This window comes from Hesperophylax consimilis, chromosome 26, assembly GCF_061612785.1.
Source record: "Hesperophylax consimilis isolate HC1 chromosome 26, BYU_Hcon_1.0, whole genome shotgun sequence".
In the NCBI taxonomy this organism is placed as follows: Eukaryota; Metazoa; Arthropoda; class Insecta; order Trichoptera; family Limnephilidae; genus Hesperophylax; species Hesperophylax consimilis.
Window position 1 is genome coordinate 23,341,504 of NC_142861.1, and position 23,602 is coordinate 23,365,105.

General features: G+C 33.4%; 1 non-coding gene across 1 annotated transcript; it reads left to right on the top strand.

Annotated features, from left to right (window-relative positions):
* The first annotated feature begins 21,245 nt into the window (after positions 1-21,245).
* TRNAF-GAA (transfer RNA phenylalanine (anticodon GAA)) lies at positions 21,246-21,318 on the top strand. Its single transcript has one exon. It is a non-coding gene; the product is annotated as a tRNA-Phe (tRNA).
* Positions 21,319-23,602: the final 2,284 nt, after the last annotated feature.

A 23,602-nucleotide genomic window follows, 5' to 3' on the forward strand; every position in this document is an offset into this window, starting at 1 on the left:
ACAAGTGAATACAAAATATTGTCAACAAGGATGAGTAGACTAACATTGTATTAGTAATGATTTAGAAGATATGATAGTATAGCTTTCTAGTACCTAGCTTCTGTGCACTTAAACAGATCCACTACATATTATTGTAATAAAATGATAAATTTCTTCACTTATTTTTTTAAATATATTTAAAGTACGCTATCTACATATAAATGTGCTAGGCTATAGGTAACTGCAAACTATGATTATAATTATTGGTAGTTACCACCTACCATGATGACAATAGGTTTTCATTATTGGTAAAGTTAATTTAAAACCACTCGAGCCACTTAGTGCTATATCTGTCACCAAATGATACATCCTCCTCTAGCTCCTTTTCTATTATGGTTAGACAAATAATATAAACGAATATAGAAAGAGACAGCACTAAATTGTCTTTAAAAGTTTACAAAAGTTTTATTTTAATATTTGTAAAACTGTCAAGGTTTACCAATATTTTTAAATAATTGCTTTGTGAAAAAAAATTCATACAGAAGAGCGTTTTTAAAAACTTTAACTATGTTTGCGTTTAAAAATGTTGTATTTTCAATTGAATATGTTTGATTGTAAAATCAAAATCTGGAAGAGTCTTTCATCCGCTTTCCAAAGAAGTATTTAATTTTTAGAAAAGTTCAAAAACAGTGAAGCTATTTGAAATTGAAATTGAATTTTTTGGTGATATGAGATTATTTTGTCCAGGCCATTAAAACGATTGAAGTCAAATACTTAATTCTGTGACCTGTACCCAGCCACGCTTTGCTTTGGCTCAGTCTGTCTGTGCAGCTAGGTAAACAATATCGCGTTTCGCTTTTACGTCCAAGAGAATGCATTATTTTTTTAAAACATGTGCTCACCTATCACAGGTAACATCCATATAATTAATATATGTGTATAAAAACACACGCGCATTTAAATGCAAAGTTGTGTCAAAATTTCAAAGCAATCTGTAAAGAACTTTCCGAGACTTAAGCTATTAAACAAACGAATATTAAAATTGTTATATATAAAGATTAGACAGTTTTAATGTGATCTGTTTTAGTTGGGCGATATAAAGACTAATATTGAGTAGACAATTTAAACTTTTTTGCATGATAAATATCGGTAACTAACAGTATTTCTGTCAACTAAGTTATTTATAAGTTACAGGCTTATATTATATTAATGTGGGTATATATTTCCCAGCATACGGTGTGATTAGTGTTATAAATCGAAGGAAAACAATGGATTACTTCATATGTATGATCCGACACGGAATGGGGTTGCAGATTAACATAAATTACTGTGCTTTAAAATATACTCAAATCATTTAGTCATAAATTTAGCAATTTGCTCTCAGTAACGACTTTCTATGAAGAGGTATATTTAAGGTAATGATTCAATCAGTATACAATTTATGCATACTCTCAATATCGCACTGCTGCAATCTCAATATTTGGAATGCCGTAGTTCCGCTCGTGGGTTGTTGGAACTCTTGTGCAGTATTCGTATTAAGAACATTTATTAAAAATATTTTAAAAAGACAAACGATTTTCGTTTCTTATTTAATTCTGAATTTAGTTTTAAAACCCATAATTTTTTTGTACATTGCATAAATTCTAGTAAGATTATGTAAGTAGGTATTTAATATGGTACCATGGTAGTACACAAGTGACAATTCAACACACTATAAAAAGTGCTATAAAGTCATTAAAAAACGATGAAAAAAAGCTAACCTAACCTACTTATCCCAGTTAATAAAGTTTTTGTTTCATCACTTTCCATAACTTTATATAACTTTTTAAAGATGTGATGATTTATCATTTTGATGAGTTATCCGGTCACCATTTAATATCACATAGAAAACTTAAGAATTTTGTATCATTTAAAATATTATTAACCCCTTTCAAGTAATGTCACATATATTTAGGACATCGTTGCAAGGAACCAGTGTACCAAAATGGAAGATTCTCTCAGTATTAACTGAGATAAAATTAAAAACTTTCTTTTAATGGCTTTAGCCATGTTTGGTGATCAGATCTTCCCCCAATACATTCAGCCTCGCAACATACCCCAATTGGGGATGCCATGGCAGTTGGCACTCTTGTACGGTATTCGCAATAAAAATCTATACAAAAAGGCGGGCTGTAGAAAGAACATTAATATTAGGTATAGGTACCTACATACTTTGAAATGGTTGATAATGGCATTTATAAATGCATATTGGGATTAGGAGTTTATATTTTAACGTCAATCTTTATTAATTCCTAATAGGGTATATTATTCTATACCCCTTTCGCCCCTGGCCATAATGTTGTATGCATTTTGTAGATCACTTTTATAATAGAATATTTATCTTTATTTTCTCAGCATAATATTATTGAAAGGAATAAATGAGAAAACTTTAGGAATTATTTTTTTTTAAATTCTTATGAACGAAATAAAAACCCAACGAATTTTCATCAAATTCAATGCATTATTTGTACCTAGATAATTATTTGAATTTTTTTTCAAATATTTTAGTATAAATATAAAGAAACAGTGGACAGATATTGTTATAGAAAATAAAACTATATTAGAAAGAATATATGGAATTATGAATTTGACGTACCTTTTAATTAAATTATCCATATCATTATATTGTCCTTATAGTTCCATCTAAAAGTTCCAACTGATGTTCCAGCTGCAATCACATTTCACATAATATAGAGTTCGTTTGCAGGTCGCACGAAACAAGGGTGGCGCTTATTATGTGATTTAGGGTTAAGAGAACCGGTAGTGAGGGTTCGAAGGGTTAAGAGAACCAGATTCACGTGATTCAAGACAACTACTATAAATATACCTACAATAAAGTGAAATACCAAAGAAAAACGATAGAAAGGGTTCGTAGGGTTAAAAGAATAAGATTCACGTTATACAAAGTGATAAGAGAACCAGACGAAGATAATTTAAGAGTTAAGAGAACTTATGTACATGTTTTTAGGGAAAGAGTAAAGATAACCAGTGGAAAAGGGTTAATAGAAAACTCAAGGCGTTAATAAAACTTTAAAATACACATAATTCGAACAGAATTGAAGAGAACAAAATTAACTACATATTTAAAAGGGTAAATAAGTTTCAAAATAAATATATTATAAATTGGAAAATATTAATATTAAAAATTGGAATCGACAGTATGAGTTCAAATGGTTAAGAGAAACAGTTTAACGTTATAACAGAGTTAAGAAAAGTAATACATACACATAAGTGTTGAGAACGAGTTAACCTTATTTAAAGGTTAACCCTTACGAGGCTTGGAAGAAATAAATACTTCTTTTTAACCTAAATCTCAATATCCGTTTTTGTAATGTTTGTAATTTCAAAAAATTTTAAGCTTTTAGTAAAACTTAATATTCTCTGCCCTTCCCTGTTGAGACTTTTCTCATTGGTCCTAAAAATAAATAATAAAATTTTAATAAAACGACATTTTAGTTATCTATTTAAAATTAATGTGTGAAAAACATTTCGCAAGTTGGCCACACATTTCGATTACGCGGGTTTACTGCTTGACCGCCTTTACAGATCTTTACTAAGAAATAACGCCATTTACGATTTTACACTTTCATTAATAAAATTTTTATACGTATCGTAAACAGTACTAAAATAATAACTGTCCAGTGATTTCAACGAGTCGAAAAGCTATTAGAAACACTAAAGAACTGTTTAGTTAAACCATAGAACGAATAACCGTAATGGAAATACAAAATATTTGTTCTAAAAAATTCACAAAATTATCAATCCATTTGTAAAAGCCAGTGATCCTTTTTTTTAAATCATCGTTATTCTAAATATTTTAACTAAAAAAACATACATGTAACCGAAGCGAAAGAGTTATTTTTAAATATCGGTGTTCTAAATATATTGACTCAAAAAGCAAGCATACGTATACGTAACAAAACGATTTATTTTTAAATATCGGTGTTCTAAATATATTGAATCGCATTCAGTTCAAATAAGAATATATGTTTTTTTTAAATGTCAGTGTTCTAAATAAATTGACTCAAACGTACGCACAAAGTTCTCTTTAGATTGTGGGCGTTTTTTTCGAATATCGGTGATCTAAATATTGACTCAAAATATGTGAAAAGTTCCGTCTAATAGACAGATATACTTTTTCAAATATCAGTGGTATAAATACCTCAATTGACTCAAAAAACATACATAATTCTATGTAACAGAAAGCGTTATTATGAAATATTAGTATTCTAAATATATCGAATCGTATTCAGTTCTAACTAGAATATATTTTTAAAAAATGTCAATGATCACATTAGGTATTGACTCAAAAATACTCTCTGAAGTAAATTATAAGCATACTTTTTTCGAATATCGGTGTTCTAACTATTCAATACTTACTGAAATAAATGTACGAAGTTTTATCTGGTAGAGAGCATTATTTTTCAAATGTTTGTTTTCGAATTGCATTTAATCAAAACCTGCAATAAGTTTTAACTAGTACACAGTAGGTAACCTTTTTTTTTCAAATATCTTTGTTCTAAATAATATATTGACTTAAAAAATACACAATGTTCCAACTTTTTTTTTTAATTGAGTATCTCGATTCCGTACCGTATGGTCATAGTAGTTTGCAGTAGACTTTACAGTGACCCCAAAACAATGTCAACTGAACGTGTTCAAACGATCACGAGAAATTTCACATAAATCTCGCAGCCGGAACGAAAAAGTCGCACCGTCTTATTTTGTTACGGTGTCGCTAAGTTTGAAAAAAACACTTAAAAATTTCTTCCGTTTTTTTTTTGTCGGAGCAAAGTGAAATGGAACATTTATACGAGAAGTTTTGACAAAGCCTGTTCAAAGAAAACAGTTCTGGTATCTCAACTTTAAATACATTTTAGATGACGTAACAGATTGTACCTAATGGATAATTTTTCTAGGTTCATTATTATGTACTTCAATTAATGTAATTTTTAACTATATTGGCGCTACTCCCCAATTCAAACACGAGAAATAATTTCTCAATTGAGTTGGGCAGTTTCGTTAAGAAAATACCGTTTTTCGCAATTAGCCCTGAAATACCTTTATTTGTAAATCTCTTAATAAAATAAGTGATTTGCTAAAATGAATTATTGATACGGAATTTAAAATAAGGTCAACTGTATTAGTACCTATATTCCTTCACTATGACAATATCGAAGTTTTTAAAATTTTTCAAAGTGTTGAGTTTTATTTTCATACTCTTTGGTATATCGTTTCAATTTATTTTTTTAAATAAAAACGATTGTTTTTCATTGAAGAATAAATTGTTTAAATAATTTGCCGTGTTCTTGAAACCGATGCCATTTCGTCTATATAAAGCGACATCTCGCGGAATGAAATGAGAACTCAAAAGTAGGTTAAATCGTATCCGGCAATATTGACTTCATTATTGGCGGTATTCAAATTCGGTTCTGAACCAGATACGGTATGATGTACGGAGCTTTTAATAATATCATTAAAAATGATCTGTTCGGGAATTAATTGAAAACAAGAACCTATTTTAATAAATGTTCAATTTTCTAGGAGATTAATGATGTCATTAAAAGAGCCTATTAACTACATAAAAATTCTACTTATTAAGTTCAGATTTCAGTAAAGCTAACATCTGGATTTTAATATATTGACTCGCACTCAATTCTAACTAGAATATATATTTTTTGAAATGTCAGTGTTCTAAATATATTGACTCAGAAATTTACACATAGTAAATTAAGAGTTTTCTTTTTACGAATGTCGGTGTTTTAAATTTTAAATATTGACTGTAAAATAGACTTAGTTCTGAGTAGCGCACGCTAGGTATTCTTTTTTCAGTGTTCTCGATTCCGTACCGTATGATCACAGTATAATTTTTTTTTGAAGAAGAAATTATGTTTGATTAAGATAGAGTTTGTTTTTATTTTAATGAAAAAGTGGTTAGTTATGCAAGAGTAAATAAATCATGCATTTAACATTTTACAGTAGTAATTGTATTAATTTAAAGGATGAAGTATCCGGAGCACAGAAAGTGTGAAGAGGTTAGTTTATTTAGTTAGTAATTAAAACAGATATAATAATATTATAACAGATTTAAAGTAGTACTCACAGAAAGAATGTGTTATGGTGTTGGGCTTCAGCGAAGCAGGGGTGACTCGAGGAAAGGGGTGAGCGGTGAGGAAGGGGAGGGGTGGGATGTCTTATGGTAAACTTGAAGAGAAACAGAGACAAGAGAGAGAAGAGAACCTCGCTACAAGTATATTGAGGGTATTCGGAAGAGAGTAGCTCTCTCCTGCGATCTGGGTCAGCGTGATACTTGTCGAGTACAGTCGGCACACTGCACTATACTCTACGCTAGGTGTACACTAGTATACATGTACATTTCTCCGCCACTACCTTGCTTGACACAATTCAAAACTTAATGTCCACATTATTAAAAAAAAAAAATTAAAACTTTTTTTTATTTTAATATTTACAAAAAATAATCGATAGTAAATAAAATGAACACAATTTTTTTTTGTTATTGTTTAACGTTGTTTTTTCTCAGCGTTTTAATGTCCTTGTCAATTTTCTCACTAGATTTGCATAATGCGGTCGCTTTAATCGCGTACAGGTTCAGTTTCACGACACAGATCAATGTTTTCACTAATTAACCATAGTTCACACGCGCACAATCGACTTTAAAAAAACCAACGTTTATTTTTTTTAAATATTCAAACACAGAAGCGCTCAGTTCACGAAGAAACAAAGTAATCCAAATTTTGTTCCACTTTCAAAAAAACACAAATAAAACGTACTGTTTACAATCACAAGGAAAAATAATAACTACTGTTTGTTCGATTCACTGTTTTTGAAATTTGGAACACTGTTTACAAAAACACAAAAACGAGATAAATTTTTTGTTGTTTTTTTTTTAAATTTTGGAACGATTTATTTTTTAAATGTTGCGGAAGCGATGTTCGTTTTCGCTTCCGTGGTTCGTGTCGTGTGACCGGGTATAGCTAGTGACGGGTTTGCCGGGTATAGCCGTATCGCTGCCGGCGAGCGATCAGAGGTGACTGAGCCGTGGTAGGCTGAAAATAGGAAATCAGTGCCAGGCGGTTTGTATTCCGTTCTCTACCCTGTTCGCAGACGCAAACTTAGTAAGGCTTCGAAGCGATGATACTCGAAGGAACTTGTATCAAATATCAAATATTTTTTAATAGGAAAGTTATTTAATTACATTGACAGTATTACTATTAATATTTTTACTAAACGTACTTATTGTGGCTTTTATTTCATTTTTTAATAATAACAAAACAATTTTTGTTTTTAATATGTACATTTATCTACTCGAAGATTGTTAGGAAATATTTTGTTGATGGATTAAATGACTACCTACATACATAAGCGACATTAAACCGGATTTTTTTCTTTAAATTGCGAATAGATTGTGGTAGTTTATAATGAAAATATTTAGAAAAATTTGTATTATAGTGGTTTATTTTTGGTTTATTATGCCGTGTTGCGCTACCTCCTTCTTTGGGCACTTTTCAGCCAGCATTACAGTGTCCATCATCAGGGCAGATGTGTATTCATTCATTGTATTCAGATTTAAAAAACAAGGTAGTTATGACTACCTACGTACCTACCCGTAGAAAAAAAAGGTGTGTGAAGAATAAGCTCTTTTTTACAAGTCAATTTTATTCGTGTTTATTTTATGCGAATTAAAAAAAACTTTTGTATGTCCTATGAATACAAGCATTCATTTTTATTTAGTTTGCAGAGTTAAGTTCACATAAGTACCTACCCACATAAACATGTTTTATTAGTCTTACCAAAAAAATATTCAAAATATCAATTTGTTTTGCATAATTTTTACAGTGCCATTTTTATAAAAAAATTCTACTTTTATATAATTTTTGGTATTTACAAAACTAGAACTTAACAAATCTGTTTTTTTTATTATTTTCTAAAATTATCTTTAAATTTCAACATTTTTTTTTTAAATTAATAAAAATAAAATATTAATTATATTAAAATACTATCCCATTTCTCCTGCCGCAATCACGTAGCTAACGACAATACCAAAACTGTCTTCGCATTTCTCCGCGGCCCCCCCACCTTTTCAACATACTTCCTATAGAACCACACCGATCACAATATTTCAAACAGCCACAAGACACCTACACAAAAATATTACTGAAATAACCACGATAACCGACAAAATCAAGTAATTACTTTAACCTTTTGGAGTGGTGGTATGTTTTGCTTGATTGCATTTAGAGAATTTTGTGTGAATTAAGTCATATTTTAAAGCTTTTTCCATCACGTACGCTGAACAAGTAGTTGGTTGTTGTATGCATTTTCTAAGTTCCTTATGTGGAAAACACATGGTGGTTGAATGTCATAATGGTTACTCGCAATTAGATACTTTTTCCATGTTTTCTAGGTTTTTATGCCGCGTGTGGGTACCTACTTACCTTTGTAAATGGATACTTGCATATCCAATAATTATTATTAATACCTACCCACATAATTTGCTCTGTGCAAAAATTGATTGTCCGCTTCATAAATTATGTCATCTTAATAATGCTATCTTCAAAACATAAATATCAGGTATAAATACTGTGGTTGTTTTACCGCTATTTAATTGAAAGGTGCTCAAAGAAACCATCATCTTTAATATCTTAGGCACACTTTGAACGCATATCCATCATTTATACATGTTTGACTATTTAGTAAATACTCTTTAGAATGTTCTGTAGGTTAATTGGGAATTCAGTGTCTGTTCTATTAGTATTTTAATGGAAGGTACACCAATGAACTAGCATAAATATTAAACTAGCGTATATCCCCTTGACACAGTTATTGTAAACGGCAAATAAAGAACGTAGTTTTTGCATAAAATACAAAATAAAAACATTTTTTACATTTTGTTTAAACACACTGAAAGTAAGTAAGTAAGTTGATTATAATATAGGGTTTTCCAATAAGATGTGTTATTTTGAATATTAATTAAGGAATTAATGATTTTTTATGGCCGGAATTGATCTGGACAACGTTTACTTTAAACAAGACGGCGCTACGTGCCACACAAGCAACGAAACCTAAGGTCTATGCCAACAGCCCAACGTCGATTCAAGAACTCAAAGATGGAATTCGTGAGGCTATCGAGGACATAAGGCAGCCACTTTGCGATTTGGCTATGGAAAATTTCATGAAAAGGATATGGTCCTGTAGGCGTGGTCGTGGTGGTCATTTGACTTATGTTATTTTTCACTATTAACGGCATACCTTCCTCTTTATAATGAAATAAACATTTGATCATTTATATTTAAAAAAAGCATTTTTCTTTGAATATCAAATTAACACCTCCTATTGGAAAACCCTGTAGTTTTTAATTGAGTCTCTTCATCTCTAAAGACCCGTCTTCTAATGAATCTTGAAACTTTCCATATTCCTTTCCGAAAAACCAACTTAACCTTCTCCGAACCTCTTTTGCAAATTTGTCGACTATGGCTCGCTATATTAGACAGTCCGTTTCTTCGCTACGTGCGACTTAGGGCAGTTTGTTTTCAGTAGTTAGTTATAGTTAGTCATAATTTCCAGAAGAGTGCACTACAGCAAAACAAATACTATTTAAAATTAGTATCATCGCATATAGCACCACTCTGATTGGGAAACTTTCTCAAAAATCACCTAAACATCAAATGCTGTCGTTAACATTTTGAAATCATAGATATACCACTCACGTAGAGGGGCAGTTTGGTTTTACAAAGTTTAAAAATAAATTACTCTATTAAAATCACTGACAAAACATGTAATGTTGGTAATATCTAGGCTTACTTACAAGCCGAAGGTCGCGGGTTCAAATCACAAGTAAATTTTATTTTATTGATAAATACAATTAAAAATTATGTGTAGTGTACTTGCAGCATGTTTCAGAGTAGAGGAGGGTTTTCTCCCACCTCCCTCTTCCCTATCTCCTTCCTCTCTCCACTACCTTTAGCCTCACAACATACCCAGTTGGGGACGCCATAGTCTCAATGGCTACAGACGCTTGGAAGCTGTTGGAACTCTTGTACGGTATTAGATTATTTTTTTAAATACGGATTATTTTCTAAGCCACGCTAAGCTCGACATTCAAAATCAACTGAAATACCGGGCCTGAATTACTATAATAACCACTTTAGTGATAAGATCACGGACGTATTTAGTGATAGCCACCAAAACTTAATCACTAAATTTCTCGAATCTCTTGTTTTAACTTGATTTAACTTGACCTTAACTGTATTGTCACTTTATTCTGTTGTTTTACATTCATATTGTTTTATTCGTACATATTGTTGTACACCATTATTAGACGGTTAGTATTTTTTTTTTATGTTCACCTTTTGTATGAGGTGTATATCAAAGGTACAAGATAAAATTAAAATACGAATTGACCGTAAAACTAAATATTGTCATCCATGTGGCTTATGTTTATAGTAAAAAGTGTCGATTTTAATGATGACACACCGAAGTTATTAGGCAAGCTCGTCTTGAGTACAACAATTTTGGGTGAGTCACACATGATTTTTTTTCCCTTGGTGGGATATGATTTGTGATACCTATCAATAGGGACGACGTAGCTAAGCTTAAGAGTTCTAGGTATTCAGTACTCAACGATTACACCAAAACTAAACGCCGAAAACCACATTATTTTCACTAATCATTATACTGAAATATCGACGCTAAGAGGATTAACGCGCGCAAAACGGAACAACTCCTGCATACATAAACACAAATTTCAACACAATCTACATATTTGTCAAGATGACGGCCACTGTAACGTTGTCCAAATCGTAGGCTAAAGAAGAAAGAAGTGCAACACGGCATAGTTACCCAAAAATTAATCACAATAAATTTTATGTTATGTGTCTTAATCTCTTTCTACGATTAAAAACTTATAATTTTCTATTGAAATTTTCTATTGAATCGAAAGAAATTCTGATATGTTAAAGTGTTTGCTCATTTTCAACAAAAAGTAAGGTAAAATTAACCTTACTTTGGGCATATAGACACGCCCAAACTACACGTTCATTGTGTTAACTCTTCAATATTTCTAACTCATTAAATACATTATCAAAAACTACTCATTTCGGTAACTCTGGTTCAATGAACTCGGATTTGCTTCGAATTTAAGTGCCATTTTCAATATAAGAACTGATTGCATGAATAATTTAGAAGACTGATAAAATACCTACCTATAAAATAATATTTTCAAGAATTTTTTAAAATTTGTCATTTTCAAAATTGGAACTGATTGTGTAAAGAATTCAAACAGGCGATACAGTATCTACGTATAATATGATATTTTAACAGAAAATTGTTATAATTGTCATTTTCATGATTAGAACTGATGAGTCGTGACTTCAGATTTATCTAGTATACATTTTAACAGAAAATTATTATAATTGTCATTTTCATAATTGGAACTGATGAGTCGTGAATTCAGACTTATCTAGTATACATTTTAACAGAAAATAATTTCTAATGTCTTTTTCAAAATTGAAATTGATGTGTCAAAAATTCAGACTTACCCGTGATTTTTCACGGGTCTGCGCTAGTATATTATTACAAAACTAATTGCTTTCAACAATTCCATTTTTCATTTTCGTGAAATAATCAGCATCCGGATGAAAAAAGCGTCCTCTGACGTTTCCGAGCACTTTTCGCCATGCGTCATCAAGACATCAAGGCAAAGATGACATTGTAACATCACGCTCCAAAATGCGCCAATCGCAACCTGATCTCGACGCGACACAGTGACCCCGTAAACTACATATTCCTGTACACACAAGCTGCAGCAAACTGTATATTGTACAACAAATATAAGAATTATGGTATATTTATTAGGTTATTAGTACTGAATGAGTTGGAATGCGTTTAGAAAAGATTAGGTTAGGTTATTGTTTAGTGAATGAGTCAAGGTGTATTGGCTGTCAGATTTGAATTTGAGAAGTGGGTATGGCGGTAATCATTTATTGGATAACCAACAACTCAGAGGTCATCAGCAAGGTGCCCGGGTTCAAGGGATGAGGTTTGCCCAGGTATTGGTGGCGCATGTGTCTGTCCACCGACTGCATTGTGGGCCGGATCGGGAGAGGCAGGTTTATAGAGATCCTTTGACCTCTACAGCCGGACTTTCTCAATTTATCTCCTTGCATCACAGGGGGAGGGATGGATTCCTACGGTATTCCTCTACACTAACCCCTGGATTCCTAACCACCCCTCATTCATTTTTCCTTCTCAGAACATCCTCTCCTTCCTTTATTAAGTAAGTCCCTCTACACAGCATCCTTATGGCGATGCACTATGTCGTATAATATTTTGAATCGAGCAGCTATCAATAACACACCTTACGTTGATGGCAATAAGGCTTGAATTCCCGCTTCACACCATCCACCTGTTTTGATTTATGCAAGAAAAAAACATGGCCAAAAAGTGCCTTTTATTTTATTTTGCGGATGTTCAGGATAATATTTAAATGTTTTTCGATCATTTTATAAATAACTTAATTTTCCACATTATACAATAAAACCATAACCGAAAATTGGTTCGTAAGTAGGATATTTTGAACTTTAAAGCAGTTTTCATAGGCCTATACATTATTATTTTTTTCTGGGCTTATAAAAAGACTTATCTAAAAAATACTCGATTATTTCAAAGGCCAAGATGTATTCTACTCGCAGTATTAAATTAAAGCATCTGAAACATTTCAAGGCGACCAAATTTTCAAAACAAAAACACATGGTTTTAAATTACTACGTAGTGCATCGCCTTAAAAGATGATATAGATCCTGAGAGGTTCTTTGTTTAATAACAACCTAGCAGAAGATTATTATCATTTATTTATGTATAACGCATCAAAGTCAAAACTGGGCGGAGCCAGCAAGATCATGGTATTCCCGATTCAGGGTTTGTTGGGAGGTTCAAGGGAGTAGGTAAGGAAAGGAGAAGGGTGTGGAATGTTGGGAAGTATTTAATTATAGAAAATAGAACCTACCTAGTGTAGAATAGAAAATGACAGTTAATACCTAAATTCAAGCAGCTCGACTCGTCAATCGAATTTGCACCATGAATATTTTTCTACTTATATGTTTAGGTCAATAGTGAATAACGAGGCAGGAATTTCCAATTAACTTTGCAAAATGAAAGTTGTCAGGTATTGGACATAGGTATTTTATAATTATTTCTATTAGCCTTGCAGAATCACCCTAAATTTGAATATGTCATTAAGCTAAAACCCAAGCAAAATGTTTATGTTAGGACAAGTTTGACAAAGGATTGTTGACAAGTGACTTATTAAATTACATGCAATGTCTGCATATTTTAGTCTGAAAATTAATTACAGGTGGAGTCAGGTGGGGTACAAGTACGCGGTGGGTATTTTTTAAATTAATATGACCACCATTTTTACATAAAAGTACCTTCCTAATTGTAGGTATCCAAAAAGGGCGATGAGTCATTTTTGCCCAACTCAATAACGACCTATCTAACCATCCCCCATTTCCCAGCATTGATAGATAGGTATAATGCAACCCCATAAACTTCTGGGGTTGAATATTTAGAATCGGGCAGCTAACAATAATACGCCTTAGGTAGGTGGCGATAGGGTTTAAATTTCTGCTTAATACCAGCCGCCTGTTTTGATTCACGAAAAAAAAACTACGCCCAAAGATGCGTTTTATTTTATCTAATCTACAATCTAGTATTTCAATCTATTAATTTATTAAGAAGGTACTGATTTTTTATAATTGACCTTTAAATTGAGAGGAAGGGTACTGTCACCCCCCCCTCCCTTCGCTTATCTATCCACTAAAGCAGAATTTTGATAATTTTTTATGAAATTTCGCACACATTTGAAAGGAAAATTACGAATTACATATGGCTTCAGAAAACATATGTAAATTCCAAGTAATGATATACTGGAGACTGCTCTTCAGATTATTCGTAATCCGGTTAAAAACGGGATTGCAGGACCTTCGCGAATGCATTGATAGATTTCTTGTTCAAACTTTTAGTAAAAGAGGAATTTATTATCCTATTATAATTTTTATGACCAATCACTTGGTCATAAAAGTCATAATGTTTCCGTACTTCGTCATGATGTATGATCAAGTCATGGTGCAAGTGCATGAACACGTGTTCCGATATAACAGGAATGGACTAAAAGATTACGAATAATTTGAAGAGATTTTTAATAAATCACCTATACAATTTTTCTCCGTGTAGGTACTTGAAATGTAAATGCGACAAATTTGCTATAAAATCAAGTGTTCAACCCTTTAACGTACTTTTAAAAATTTAAAATTGAATATAATTCCAGCCCTCATTAAAGGCAAAGTCATTATTTAAACAGGTAAATCGGAACTAGTAATTTAAACGTGTGGTCATGTGGGGAAGTCTAGTCGGAAGAAGTCATTAAGATGGCTAACAAGACAAAAGCTAACAATGTGTCATCAAGCAAATAAGTCATTATAAATCGGTAGTAGTTATTAGTCATTTTTCGGATATACATGCAGGTAGTCAACGTTATCAAACAGTTTTATGTCAGTTATATACTAAACAACCTAAAGTCCATAAGGTTTCATAAAGGACTACTAACCGTCGTTCACTTTGCTCATTAACTGTGTTATAAAGCACTAGCTTTGCTACTCTGTTTTGTGCGAGATTCAGATCTCTCTAAAAATATTCAAACAATCAATAATATTTAATTTTATCTACTATTATTTGACGTGTACCCGGAGTTGATCGGGGACACATGTCGGGATCACATGACACACGGGGACACATCGGGGACACCTGGGTGCATTTTAAAATCATTATAAGCAATGATTAGTCGCCGGAAATATCCATACAAATTGGAAATATCTCCCGAGTAAAAATAAATGCCGCCGTCGGGAATTGAACCCACACCACTATGTGATGTATTCTGTTGGTGAGCCAATAAATAAATAAAATAAATCGCACGCTACTGAAAGTTGCATTTCAGTTCTAATAATTGCTGGTGTATCAGTTTATATGTTTACCAGTAGGAATTCTGTACCCAGCAAATCTTGATGGAGTCTTCGTGTTTCCCTGGTGGATGCATATCATATTAGATACATCACGCTATGATGGTCAGGTGCGCGCGCAATATATCGGTATAAATCAGGGCCCTTCAGTGGCGTAGCCCACTCTTTGCAGAGTGGGTAGCTAGGTGCCTGGGGACATAATTATTATCCTTGAAACTGTGCGTCTAGTTTAGGACTAGCAGATTCTTCAATAATGACCAGCACCTAAACCTATTTGTACAAATCTCATGTAAGTTCAACAATTGAATTTGGGAGCCACCTCTGGGCTAGAGCTCTAAAATATCTGAAAAACATAATTTGTTCTGTGCAAAGGAGGGCGGTCTGCCTGAATAACAATTCGTTGTTAACACACTATATCTGCACAGACGCAATGTAGGCATGATGACTCTGTTCTTCAGATATTTCAATGGAGCCTGCTCAATTTTTTCAAACTCGACTGATACGAGCGAAACACCCAACCACATTTGGTTAATGTCATTTTCATAAGAACGGGTCGTTTCTCCGACTCGTTTTCTTAAGTGACTTGCATTTGGAATATGTGAAACGAGCTACCGGCATCTTCAAGACGTGCATTAATAAATCCACTCCTGTAGCCCCTACCTTAACCCGTCTCATAACGCCGCCCAATTGGGTGGCGATATTGTTCCTACACATACAAGGGCACTTTTGTGAGGTGTAAAATTTTCAAAAATGTATGTATGATGTGAAAGTTCACGGAAGAAGAAATCGGGGACGCCCGAGCAAGACATGGAACGATCAAGTGACTGAAATATTTTAGTGAAGACTTGTCAAAGGTAAGAATGACACAATATTATGTATAAATGTGAATAAAGCAAGTAGTGTGTGCCAAGAGTTGTTCAAAGATTTATACAAAAGTTGATATTATTTTTATACCTTTTCTGTTTTATAAGTTTACCTCAATTAAAACCAATTGTAATATCTTCATATGTTTGTCTGTGAACTAGATTTAATAGCACGCCTTGGGTCCGAAGTAATTATCACCACCCCACTGGGAATATTAAACCTATTACACCTCGGAATACTCGGAACTCAACGCATTTCCATATCCGGTGAAAATATTTTTTCTCTCACGCACAGTGGGTGAATGGGGAATCTATGACGAAACATTATTACCATTATTTAACTAACTAACTAACCATCACGCCGTTTCACAGCAGGGGTAGGCAGAGCGTACGGACTGCCAAACTACTGGGACATTGCGCACACACTTCGCGTCATTCACATTCATACATCGACTCCTACATTATGTAAATAGATACTCTTCTGCTATTGTGATTCTCGACATGACCCGGCTCAACTATTTGATTCACTTGATTGTGCCTTGTCTTCTTAGAGCGTCCCCGACTAGTATTGTTCGAGGAACGAACAAGGGTTGGGATAGCCGTATTTTAAAGGGCTATTCCACACAGATAAAGCATGGATGAAGCCTATGGCTTATGACAGGCAAATGCGATAACACAATTTGTAAGGTTAATTCACAGTCAGCTTACCGGGTGGCGAACGAAATCTGCATCTCGAGAATCATCTGTCAGCACTGGAACGGTGATCGTTGTACGGTAGCACTCGTTATGTTGAATTGGATTGCGATAAAATACGTTTAAGGGATTATTCCGATAAATAACCGGCGATAGTACACACATTGTTTTTGACAGGACGAACGTTTTGATTCGATTGTACGGCTTACGGCACTCCGTGGTTATAGCTGACGTGTGTGAATTTAAACTGTACAGTTCAAATTCTGACCATACTATTGGTTAGCACACGGCCTGTCAAAAGCAATCGGCGTGACGGAACAAGTATAATGCATCAATTTCTTTTTTGATAAGAATTCGTCAAAAAAACTACAATATATACAACTCCATTATTTTTCCACGTTTTGAAAACTGCTCAATGACGTTTTTTATGTAATGACAGAAAACTAAAAATTATTTGCAAATTCTCTAAAATAGAGCAATGAGAATAATACTTATGTGAAATAGATAAGAGTATAATGTAACTAAAAAGTTGAAGGAACTAAATTGTCTAACAGTGAAAAAGATACTGAAATTGAACGCGATGATATTTATACGTCAAATAAAAAACAACCTACATAACAGAAGAATGAGCAATTAAATTAGGCTACAAAAAAGGACACAAAATAGTTAACCATACATAGGAATTCAATATATATATATATTTACTCGCTGGATGACCTCAAATAGATTGAAACTGAATCCCACAAAGACTGAGTTTCTGTGGACTGCTACAAGCAGACGTCAGCATAACATTGAAAACTCCCCAATAACCATTTCCGGAAGTGACATCACTCCAAAAACGTGCATCAAATTACTGGGTGTCAATCTGGATGCTAATTTTTCCCTTAAAACTCAGGTGAACAGAACTGTAAGCACGGGGTTCTTTCAATTAAGGCAAATTAAAGCAGTGCGGAGAAACCTGCCAACAGAGGCGACTAAATTGCTAGTCAATTCCTATGTTGTTTCACGTCTAGATTATTGCAACGGAATATATGCAAGTCTCCCTAAATGTCAAATCAACAAATTACAATCCGTTTTCAACGCCGCGGCAAGGCTTATCACCGGAGTATCTAAATACTCCCACATTTCAGAGCATCTCAAAAATCTGCACTGGCTCAAATGTCCTGAAAGAATCCAGTTCAAGGTATGCTGGATGGTATTTAAGTCACTTAACGGAATGGCTCCGGCTTATTTATCAGAATTGTGTATTCCAGAAGATTCCAACTCCCGACAGTCAACCCTTAGGTCAGCAACGTCATCAGCTATCGGAAGGTTGAAGGAACCAAAGCGCACACCAGATACTAAGTTCGGTGAGCGTGCTTTTGCCGTGTTTTACCTAAAGCCTGGAATGGACTGCCACATGATTTGAGAATGATCGCAGACTCGACAGAATTTAGGTCTAAACTTAAAACGCACCTTTTCAGACAGTCGTATCCATAATTTCAGAAACCTTCACTTTCACAGTTGACGGCAATTTAAATTTAAATTAACAAAATGTAAAAAATACTAAAAATAAAATAAAATAAATAAAAATAATAATTAAAAATAAATAAATAAAAATGATAACAACTAACAATTTGTAGGCTTTTAAGACAGTTAAAATACATTTAAATTAAAATAAAAACTATAGCAGACTTAAGATCATGCGACGACCAGTGTTTTTTGATATAGTGTCCTCTGCGTGCAGTTCTATCTTTTATAAGCATAAACTTTTTAATATAAGTGTGTTTGTTGGAAGTGACTTGCCAGGTAAGTATGTTTTGGTATCATTTCTAAATAACAAATGTAGATCCTAGGAAATAAATTGTACAGCGCCCTTGAGGTGATTTTTCACAAAAACGGCGCTCTACAAATTATCCAATTATTATTATTATTATTATTATTATTATTTATTTATAAATATTATAATGTTTGAAACCATAAAGTCTCCACCAATTAATAGATGAATCAAAAAAAAATAATAATATATGTAAGTAAGTAAAAACAAATTAGACGTTTATAAATTTGGATGTAAAAATGGCTAAAATAAAAAGATTAAATTAAGAAAAATAATCATAGGAAGTTGCCAATTTATTCATTTATTTTTAAACCATTTTATTTAACTTAAATGTAACGAACAAATAAGTTAAATTAAAAGTGACTAAAAATCAAAATAAACTGTTTTATCATATTATGTGCTTAGTTAACAGTTCATGCGACGTAAGACTCTAATAACGGGGGTTTGCTCGATGCTCACATTTTAATTATTTCTGATGAACGTGTTACTAATATCTCAAATGTTTCTAGAGTGATCCCTTCGAATGTAAGTTATTTATATCTATTATTAATAAAAACAGGACCTTAACATTAAAATATTTTATGTTAAACGGTTTGAACATTTTATAAAACGTTTTTCAATTCTAAAATAAACGATAAACACCAAATGTTATTATTAGTAACTTGCCAAGGGATCCCTCTAGAAACGATTGAGATTTAAGTAATACGTTCATCAGAAATAATTAAAATAAACCCCACGGAAAGACCGATTTTCTATGCCTGCTAGAGCAAAGTCGACCGTAGGTCCATCCATTACGCCGGGCCGAGGGCTGAATATTGTTTTTACACGAATTCATCACTTATGTCGTTAAGGTTCTCGCTTTATTTTAGAGATTTGATGGGGCACATTCAACTGCAGGTCTGTTCAATACAAAGGGCCACGTATTGCATATTTTTGTGCACGGCTGCTTACTGGTTACTTGAAATGATTTTAATCTATTTGATGACCAGATCTGAATTGCCAGGTACTTCCCCACCTTCCTCTCCCCTATCTTCGTTCCCTCCTTACCACAATCAGCCTCTCAACATACCCCAATAGGGAATTTTCACTTTTTTTATTACGAAAAAAAAATTGCGATAGAGAAGATATTTTTTCTTAACTTTTATTTTGACGAATAAATTTTCTATGATGATTTATAATGTACCATTTTAGATTTGCCGCCAAAACGATATATCCGTTAATTCGGCGGAGTTGACGTCACGCCGGGCGACATTGGTTACAGCCATTTTACCAAACATTGGCGTTTTCTACGGTGACATTGTAGCCAGTTGAAACCGTTTCGGGATATGCGGTTTAAAGAGTTTGACATTTTTTTAACACCAGAATCAGAAAAATAAACTTTACACCTCCAGGCATCTGGCAAATAGATGTTATATTTCTTAGAGATGCTGTCAGACAGTCGGAGAATTTGTGTGTATTTCCACTTTTAATAAAATTAAAATAAATGGAAGATTTCTGAACGTATCCGAAAACTAAAAACTGTTTTTGGTAGAAAATGAATTACAATTTCAAATTTCATCGTTATAAGTTAACATAATTGTTCAAAAAGTAAAATTTTAAATCATATAAGAAAGGGTTTTAAAAATGGTTCGTGTATAAACATGCTCTCACCTCACTTTTTGGTCCTTTCATATAATATTTATTTATTAAAAATTCACAACGTTTCATAAAATTTTCTCATATTGCGTTCAGAACTTTTGGTTTCATAGAATTGTACATTTTAAACATTCTGTAATCAATTTCTTTATTTGGATATAAAGCTTGGTATTTTTTCTTTCTAAAACCGTTTGGTTGATATTTCTAACTGTGATGGTAAGGGAGATGCAACGATTTTTATGAGACCATGTGAACTGTCATATATAAATTGACTCTTAATTACTTGGTAATAGCTGTCTGTTCCCAAAACCGAACAAATTAGCCTACTGAGTTAAATCTTGTACATTTTTACGGTATTTATAGTCTGCGAAAATACCCCAATAGGGAAGCCATAGTATCACTGTTGGGAGCAGTTGGGACGCCTGTGCGGTATCCTTTCAGTATCTCCCTGTTGAAAGACCAATATCTAAAATGGTACAAGTTTGGTGTAAAGAATAAAACTATAAAACAAAGAGAATGATTACATTTACGACATGTTTCCGTGAAGTTAAATATCCGAGTCACCCAAACGTTACGGATTCACATTCCTCACGTTAATAGAGGGATGGCACGTCTGCCAGAATGCTTGCACCAACAACATTTCCAAAAATATTTTGTTAAAAAAACCAATAGAAACCACTTTATTATTTTGGTAAACTAATGTTTTAAGACAAGGTTTTTTATGCATAGCACAAAGGGCAACAATTATTTTACAAGCAATAATTATTCGCCTGAAACACTCATCCACATTGAAAAATCTCCTGATAAAAGATACATGACGCCAACGGGACTCGAACCCGTGTCCTTTTGATTTCCGGTCGACAGCTCTGACCACTGAACTATGGCGGCTTATCTCTTACCCGCGAAATGATTCAATATATACTAGTGTTTCATTCAACAATTACTGCTTGTTACATTTTTTCACCTGAAAACAACCAACTTTATTTTATATGAGAAAGGCATTGTAAGTGCTAACTCTCTCACTAGATGGCGTCGAGACAAATTGTCTACATTTTTAGGTGAAATACTTGAACTTGTCAAATATTAATTATTATTTTGGTAAACTAATGTTTTAAGACAAGGTTTTTTATGCATAGCACAAAGGGTAACAATTATTTTCATAATCATTTCGCGGCTAAGAGATAAGCCGCCATAGCTCAGTGGTCAGAGCTGTCGACCGAAAATCGAAGGGACACGGGTTCGAGTCCCGTTGGCGTCATGTATCTTTTATCAGGAGATTTTTCAATGTGGATGAGTGTTTCAGGCGAATAATTATTGCTTGTAAAATAATAGAAACTTTTTTGTTTATATAATTTAGAATCTCCACGAACGGCTGCTTTTAAAATAAATCTATTTTAGTTTAGGATTAAGTTTTGCGAATGATGAATGCAAATCTTGGAAGTGGAAATTAACACACTTCACGACATTCGATCGAGCTGAAACTCTGCAGGCAGACTCGTTATCGATGACAATGCATTATATTAACTTTTGGTGGCAATCACGCATACACGCGCGGACGTATACGCATTTCTCTAAAATTGGATGAAATTACAGCAAGTAATATATGAAATAAATGTCGGTCCTACACAATCGCGATTTGACTCATTTGGTTGACTTTAATTTTTCTTTAGATTATCATTCGGAATGAACTGAAATTTTTTTTTTTTTTTTTTTTTTTTTTTTTTTTTTTTTTTTTTTATTATTATTGTACGACAGACAGGTAAGTCCAATTATGGTACAATTTTATTAAAACTAACAATACATGTACATATATTTTTTAAAACATGGTATAGTGATATTAAACACATCTATATCCGCTGGTAGGGCATTTAGTAAGGTCATACCTCTTGTCATGCTATGTCGGGCAATGACATCTGTCCGACCCTGCGGTATACAGAATAGGTCGTGGCTACGATTTCGACAGTATTTATCAGGAACGAATAATCCACAGCATGACAGGAGATATGGGCAATCGATAAGGTTTTTTAGTAACTTTAATTCAAATACCATGAGTCCGGCATTACGCCTAGTCTCCAGGCTTTGGTAATTTGTCTCCTTTAGCAGTTCCACGTGATGCATGAATTTCGGATATATTCCGTATGATCGCATGTAAACATACCTTAGGAATTTTTTTTGAATTTGTTCAATCATATTTATGTATTTCAGTTGATAAGGTATCCAGACAGTACTGGCGTACTCCAGCTTGCTTCTGACCACTCCGTTGAACATGGAGGTCATTGCTTCTTTGTTATTGAATTGTTTGCAAGTTCTAATTACAAAACCAAGAGTTTTGGAGCAAGCCGAGGTAAGCTGGACTATGTGGTTTGAAAATGTCAGCTTGGGATCAAAGATCACCCCAAGGTCCTTGATGATGTTTACGCGTGTAAGTACTTCACCATTCATTCTATACTGGCAGAATACCGGATTTTGTGAACGACTATAAGTCATAACAACGCATTTTTTAATATTGAAGTTAAGTTTATTTTCTACCGACCATATCATGATTGAATCGAGGTCGGCCTGCAGTTTCGAATAATCATAATCTGATTCGATTTCCTTCATCAGTTTCATGTCATCTGCGAATAGTAGACATGAGCTGTGACGTATGCAATCCTGAATGTCATCAATCAGAATGAGGAATAACATGGGACCGAGATTCGATCCTTGAGGAATTCCTGACAGAGCTGCGAACTTATGGGAGTCGTATCCATTTATATTTACATACTGACTTCTATCTTTTAAATATGACGCAAAAAATGTCAGTAAGGGTTGATTAAAACCTATTTTATGCATCTTTTTTATTAGAATATCGTGATCTACTCGGTCAAATGCCTTTGCGAAGTCCGTGTAAATTACGTCCGTCTGATGCCTGCAGTCTAGGCCTTGTGCTACCCGTCGAGAGAAAGAGAGTAAGTTGGTTACCGTTGATTTCTTCGGTAAGAAGCCATGTTGATTACCTCTTAAGAAAGGCGTGATTTGTGGACTGATTTTATCACAGATAATCATTTCAAAAATTTTTGGAATTGTTGACAGTACTGCAACTGGTCTATAATTTCTGACGTCAGTCTTTTCATCAGCTGAAATGAAATGAACACATTAAAGTTTTTTGTAAAGAACCGAGACGGGCGGATAAGCTAAAAACCCGAAATCGAAAATTGTCTCAAAAATGAAGGAACTCAGAATTGAAAAATCTAATTTGATAGATTCAAGGATTAATTCCACATGTCACAGATACACTTTTTGACTATTGATCCTTCCTCTTTCTCATTCTGCATTCCTCTCGCACATAAACAATCAATTATTTAAAGAATAATTATGGGTTAACTATTATTTTTATACTGCAATACTGCCAAGCAGGTAATTTATTTTAGAAGCTTATGTTTCGATGTGAGTAAATATACGTTATTTACTCGTTTGACGGCCGGCATAGTCCAGTGGTAACGCATTGGACTGCCATTCCGAAGGTCGCGGGTTCGAACCCGGCGTGCGCAAATAAATTTTAT